The 6,630-nt window shown below is 39.8% G+C and overlaps 1 long non-coding RNA gene across 1 annotated transcript; it reads left to right on the top strand.

Annotated features, from left to right (window-relative positions):
* The first annotated feature begins 1,395 nt into the window (after window positions 1–1,395).
* LOC138016031 (uncharacterized) lies at window positions 1,396–2,881 on the top strand. Its single transcript, XR_011125691.1, has 2 exons — window positions 1,396–2,243; window positions 2,665–2,881. It is a non-coding gene; the product is annotated as an uncharacterized lncRNA (long non-coding RNA).
* Window positions 2,882–6,630: the final 3,749 nt, after the last annotated feature.

Genomic DNA, 6,630 nt, shown 5'->3' with positions numbered 1-6,630 from the left:
GGAAGATTTGCCACAAACCCGGAGTATCTTTTTTTTGCGCAGTTTATAATTGAACAGAAAAAAGTTTCAGACAGTATCAATATTGCATTAAAAAAGGTTCAAGGTCATTCTGTCACTGCTGCCCAATTAAGATCCAGTCCGCAAGGCTTACAAAATCTAATTTGTCAAGACCAAGCCTATTTATTTTTGAGACAAATTCCAGGTACTCCATATACCGATTATTCTTAGGCACCTCGAGGATGTGAGATTCATTCTCGGGCTGCGCCTTCGTTAAATAAATTCCATATACCCTCGTTGCCTAAGTATAATTATTCCTTAGTTCATGAAACGTTCATGCTTCAATGAAGGTTACAACTTATTATATGTCATGCAAGTAAAACAAGAAGACAGGCCCAGCTGGCTGTGATAGTGACAGAATTATGCTTCGACCCTGCTGCCATGGTCAGTTACAGGTCAGGTGATAAATACTTCGACGGTTTCAATCCCTCCAGGCTTTTAAGCAATTACGTAATTAAGAATGGATAAGGTTGGGTTTCCAGCAATCGTGTCTCAGTATTTTTAGGTTTACTTGGGGAATGCAAATTTAAAGCACAAAGTAAATGAAAAATTCCAGTCCAGAGTTTTAGGCTCCTGTTGCTTTCTCTTTTTTTTTTTTAGAAACATTAAAGGATAAATCTCACTTAACATGCTCTTCCAATATACCACCTGACTCAATTTCCATCAGTCACAGTGAACGATAGTTAAAGTTCACATTGTAACCAGGTTGCTAATGATCAGACCAAGTTTTATTCTAATCTGGTTTGAAGAAATTTCAATGAAGCTTTGAAATCTAGAATTATCATCTCCATTTCGTAGTCGGGTACCATTGTTTGGAAGCGTGGCTTCTTTGAGCCACGATAATGGCGGCATTTTACTTGACACCTATTTCCACAGGCGCGTCCCTTTAATTTCCCGTTTATAGCAAAATTGATGGCATATGAAACGACCATTGCGATAACATTGGATGACCCCTGATGAAGACACTATACATGAGTGTCGAAATTTTGGACATCGTAACTTTCTAAGCTACATTCAAAGCATATTCAAACCCGAGTCAGAGCAACATCACACTATGTCTGACAGTTGACGGTGTTACTAATGCTATAATTAGCAATCCATTAAACCTTTTTATTGAACATAAGTTTGGTGTCATTTTTGTGCGCGGTTACCTCAGATCAAGTAGCATAGTGATTGTCGGTACGATCGCATTTTGACAACGAAACTTGAAAAATGTCATTTTGAGTGTTGGCAAAAATGCTTAAAAGCTAGATCAAATCTGCCATTGCTGTGACAGCCAGCTTACGGCAGAGACTCACATAAAACCAAAGGACCTTTTTTATGCCGCAAAGCTACGAATCACTCGCCATCAACTGAGCAAAAGCAATAGGGTTCCAAGGTTTTTTTTTCTTTTCGCTCTCTTTTCGCTTTTTGCTCTCTCTGTTTGCTCGCCTGTTTAGCCGCGTCAGGATACAATTGCATGTTTGTTCCCGCAAATCGTTAATTTATTTTTGTTTTAGGCATACTTCTCATAGCTTCTCATAATGAATATGATAGAAAATATCATTATTCTAGATCTTTAATTCTCAGAACACTCAGGCTTTTGACTGTTTGTGAATGTTATCACGTTTCAGGAGACACTAATCTTCGGCAAGATGTTACCAATAAATCGAAATATCAACTATTAGAGTATTGTGTTTCATAATTTAGAGGGTATCCTAATATGAATCGTGCAAACGATTCTTACCGAAAAACCCAACGGCAAAAAAAAAAAAAAAAAAAAAGGAAAAAAATATATAATAAGGGTATGTAGGTCGGTGTTTTATAACTGACTCTTCCTTGCCGAGTTTAGTCAACGAGTAACTCTACCCACTACAACTGCAGCTGCTGCCAAAATTCATTCCGTCAGTGATTGCTGTCAAGGAGTTAACTTTCAATATAAGAGCGTTTTCAATATCTTTTCGATCAGGTACACTAACCTGCGAACTCAATTTCGAGCTGCACGAAAGAAGCACATAGGTGATCCCTTACCCTTCAGCATGGTAAACAAAGCACTCTTCTTCGCTTTAACCCTTCTTCTGGTGACAGCTTTAATAAGTGAATCTGAATCATGGATGAACTCCGGGATAAAATATTACCAGAAAGGCAACAAAGGCAACAAAGGCAAGAAACCGAAAGGATTTTTCGAAGAAAAGAAAAGTGCCCGAGTAAGTAACCGTAGCTTATAATTCCAATCATGATTATATTCACTGCTCGACGCTCTAAATCTGAGAGCCGCCCCTGTTTTTCCTTTGGTATTTTCGGGAACGGCTGATTCAACAAATGAAATTGGCGTTATGTGTCGAAATTGGTCCACTACGCATAATGACACTGAAAAGAATGGAGACATTTTAAAAAGGAAAAAAACCATGCATGATTTATTGTATTAATACAACATCAAATAACTCTAAAATGTAACGACAAGGAACCAGGTAACACTACAAATTTTATCGGTTTTTTAAATAAATGAAGTTATTGCAACTTTGAAGAGTTTGCTTAAACTTATTTCGCTGATCTTTATTCTTATAAAGTTTATGGATGCTTGGAATGAAGGTCTTAATATTTTTCTCTCTCTTCTTTTAATTTCAGAATGAAGAGGGGATGGATTCGCCGGATATGAACGATTTTTCTCTGCGTAAACGAGAGCTTTGTGCCGCTGCGAAAAGATTGGGCTGTTGAAAATATAGAGAATGCAAGAAACCTTAAAGGAATAATGGTTCACGTGTTAATTTGTAGTGATATAGAAATGTAATCCAGCTGATGTTTTACCTATACAGAGCAATAAAACGCAATGCATTAATCATAACTGTGTAGAGCTTCTCGTTTAAACTTGTGAAGACATTTTTCGTGTCCCTTTCATTTTCTCTCGACGTATAATTTGTTTTCTGATGGTCGTCCGAGATAGGGAAACCCCACAAATTAGAACTGACGGACTGGAGAAAAGTATCTTAAGTTTCCCTAGCGGGAACGTTAGCTAATTGAGTCCCTCCGGACCCAGGGGTTGGGGGAAACAAGTGATCATGGCTAATTTGAACTGGGGAACTCGGGAACAATGACAAAATATTTTAGGGACCCACTGAACATAAACAATTTTAGGGATCAAAAAGCTGGGAACAAGTTTGAAAATACTTCCGGGATTAAGGGAACACAATCAAATTTTGAAAGGGAACAAGGACACCAGTACACCCTACTGGGAGGGACTCCTACTTCACGGTCAAAGAGCAAGGAGAAAAAGAAAGAGCACGAATTAATTTGAAGTCGAAAACAAGGGAACAAGAACTGCTACTAAGCTACTCTACTGTTACAGTCCCTCGCCGGAAGCCATTTATTCGTATAGTCACTCTATACTGCTTAACCGTCATTGCCTGCTCCTGATTACGATATTTCCTTTGTCTAACAAGGGACCAAAATTCTCCGAACCACAGTTAAATTTAGCCTCGGTTAATGCGTGCATTGATTGGTTCACTCAATCTCGGTTATAAGCTGACATACCTTAGTTTGGACCTTATATGATAAATGATTGCGTTAAGCGTTGGTAAGCTAAGTTTTTTTTTTCGCCAGAAAGCGAAATTCCTCTCTGAATAAAGCAAAATAAAAAATAAAAAAAACATTTTTGTTGAAAGTTTGGATCAATTCCGACGTTTAGAAGTACGCGAAAAGGTAACAAATGTTTTTGTGATTTCGCACGGATTTTCTCCGTTGTTTCGCTCGTATTTCTTTTTTTTCTAAACTTTTGGAGTTTAAGGAATTTAGTAAGACACTTATTCCATTCGCGCTTGTTGGATGTGAGACTGGTTATAGCCAACTCGGCTCTATATACGCGCCTCCTTGGCTATTTACCATAATTGTTAATTATTCTACGAGGGAGCGCTCGATATGAAGTTATAATTATTTTATATCCAGCAAGCCCGAGTAGAACAATTGCTTTATTAAAAACTCCAGGATCAACAACTCCTCCATGTTGATTTTATTTATCTGCCTCGGTCAATTCCGGTCCAAAATAGTCCTGTTCCGGGACTCCCTCTTACCCCGCCCTGAAAATGGGCCCTTTTTTAGAGAGGGGTAAGAGGGAGTCCCGGAACAGGACTAGGTCCAAAACGGCTATTCTCGGTCATTTTTTCTCAAAGCTGCAAAAATGTTTTCAGTTCGCTTTATTGCTGAAGCGTTTCTTGACCATATTAGGTACAGCAGGTATATTTAACAATTAGATCTGTAGCCCGCAAGGGCTACGGGTCAATAGCCCACTCGTGGCCCTTAAGGGCGAAGGGTCCACAGTAATTGGTTATGCTGTTGTGGCCTCCCTGCCCCACATTTGGTGGGGCGAAGTCAAATAAAATAAAAATAAAATAAGGGTCTAATTATTTTAGTATCACCCAACTAGCGAGCATACTAAGGGAATAATAAAGTTAGCAAATGTAAGTTGAAGAGATCTTTATTTAGAAATCATCACGCTTCACGCTACTCGAGGACTATTACTAATAGTCCTCCAGTAGCGCTGCCAATTAAAATGCAGGATTTGCATTAGTCCACTGGTTGGGTGATACCAATGACCCGTAGTCCTTGCGGGTTACGGGTCTAAATGAGGCGAAGCCGAATGGGCTACTGACCCGTGGCCGTTGAGGGTGAAGGGTCTAATTGTTTTAGCATCACTAAAACGAAAGAAAGCGTCACGCTTTTCGCTACTCGAAGACTAATAGTCCTCTAGTAGCGTAGGCAATTAAAATGCAGGATTTGCATTGGTCCACTAGTTGGGTGATACTAAATAGCAATGGGTAACATCAGTTTTGTCAGACTTACCAGAAAGGCCATTAAACGTTTGACCGCACTTAATCAATTTCATCACGTTTGGGACCCAAAAATTATTATACTGAACAGCAACAAAACAACAACTTGGTGTGGCTCAAAAGGTGGAAGTGGGAGATAAAATGCTCCACTGAAACTTAAAAGGTCAGCTTCATGTTCTCTTGGATTTTTTGTGAGCTAAAGAAAAATTTACTACCATGGCGGTACACACACCGGTATGGAGGAGGGTTGTTTGGCCTCCTCCCAGGGCCGACTGTGTCCGTTCCTGGGTAAATATGGAAGGTGCATAGACCGATATAGGGGAGGGAGTTGGGTCTCCCCGCAGGGTCAGTTTGTGACCATTTTCGTGTGGAAGTGGAAGTCAGACGCCGTCCACACGCGCATTTCGAAACGTTGCCTTTGTTACTTACTTCCTTTTGCATTCTTGGCCTGCTAAAGTGTGGAGCTCAGCGAGGCTTCAGTGTCTTTGGGAGTTAGCGCTCCTACTCTTGGGCTCCTGTCAGCGTATATTCCCCACACTAACTCCAATTTTAGCCGGATATTCTCTTAATTTCGAAAAACAGACTCCGATTTTTACGCAGACAAACTTCGATGCTCGCAAAAGCCAACTTCGATTTTAAAACACTCAAAAAGGTCTAAGAACTAAGATCGATGCCCCTCAAGAGCTTTCGTAGGTTCCGTAGGATCCTTGATTTTTTTTGACAAATTTCCACCATAAATAAAGGACATACTGGCCCGATCATTTAAAAAACAACAATACAGGAGAATAACGACAAAAATTCAAACAAAGAAATTTGGAAAAAATGACACCGCGACCCCGACCCTGGCCCTGATCCTGGCCCCCGCGTGTTGGCTACTACCATTTTTTGCAGAAGCACGGAGTTTTCTCCAACAAGAACTGATATGAGTGAGTCATCTACGCCCACCTCGTCAAGTTCTTTAAGGCACGATGATCTTTTTGTTTTGAGCAAACCTTTGATCTGAAGGAGTTATCTTGTCAGAGACACTCCAAGTAGAAGATTTCTGTTTACAAACATTGCTTTTGCTATTCAAATTTGCCAACCACATGATAAAAAGACTTTTTGTTTCGACAGCCAATACAAGGCGAATATATGATCATACCCAAAAACTGTATGTTGGGTATGTTTTTGGGTTTTTCGTGCAACGTACGACCAGTTAGGGGAAAATGCGCATAGGGAATTTAACCTCAACTATTTTAAATTCGGGATCGCGTTGGACATGCACATGAAACCCTCCCCCGAGACCTCTTTGAAACCGTAACCTGATGAAAGTGAAAAAAATAACCTTGTGGCAGCTAATGATAAAGACGAATTGAAATACATTTATGTTCGTGATGTGAGTCTTGACTGGTTTCGTGACCCGCGGTTGGTTCCGTGGTCATAGTGATTATAAAACCAGAAAAAAATTACACAGTACAGTCATGTTCTCCTCTTTCCGGTTTTTGTCCGCTACATAATTGTTGCTATTTGCTTGCGTATGCCGCTAGGCTGAAATGTGATGAAAAAACCTTCACTGACTGGAAAGAGAGTGTTGCATTATCAACTTAGACTCCTGGATTGCACTATCAAAGAAGATAAAAAGTTCCTTTTTCAATCTGGAGCTAAATTGACGGATTTTTTAGAGAAAAAATCAATCTTATCGTAGTTGATAAAAAAGGTCTAAAGCTGAACAATTGTTGCCTATGCATGTGGTCACGGAGCTCACGAATGATTAAGGCATCGTTGGCTGGGA

The sequence above is a fragment of the Montipora capricornis genome, chromosome 9, assembly GCF_036669925.1.
Source record: "Montipora capricornis isolate CH-2021 chromosome 9, ASM3666992v2, whole genome shotgun sequence".
Taxonomy (NCBI): domain Eukaryota; kingdom Metazoa; phylum Cnidaria; class Anthozoa; order Scleractinia; family Acroporidae; genus Montipora; species Montipora capricornis.
This window is presented reverse-complemented; position numbering and strand designations above follow the sequence as displayed.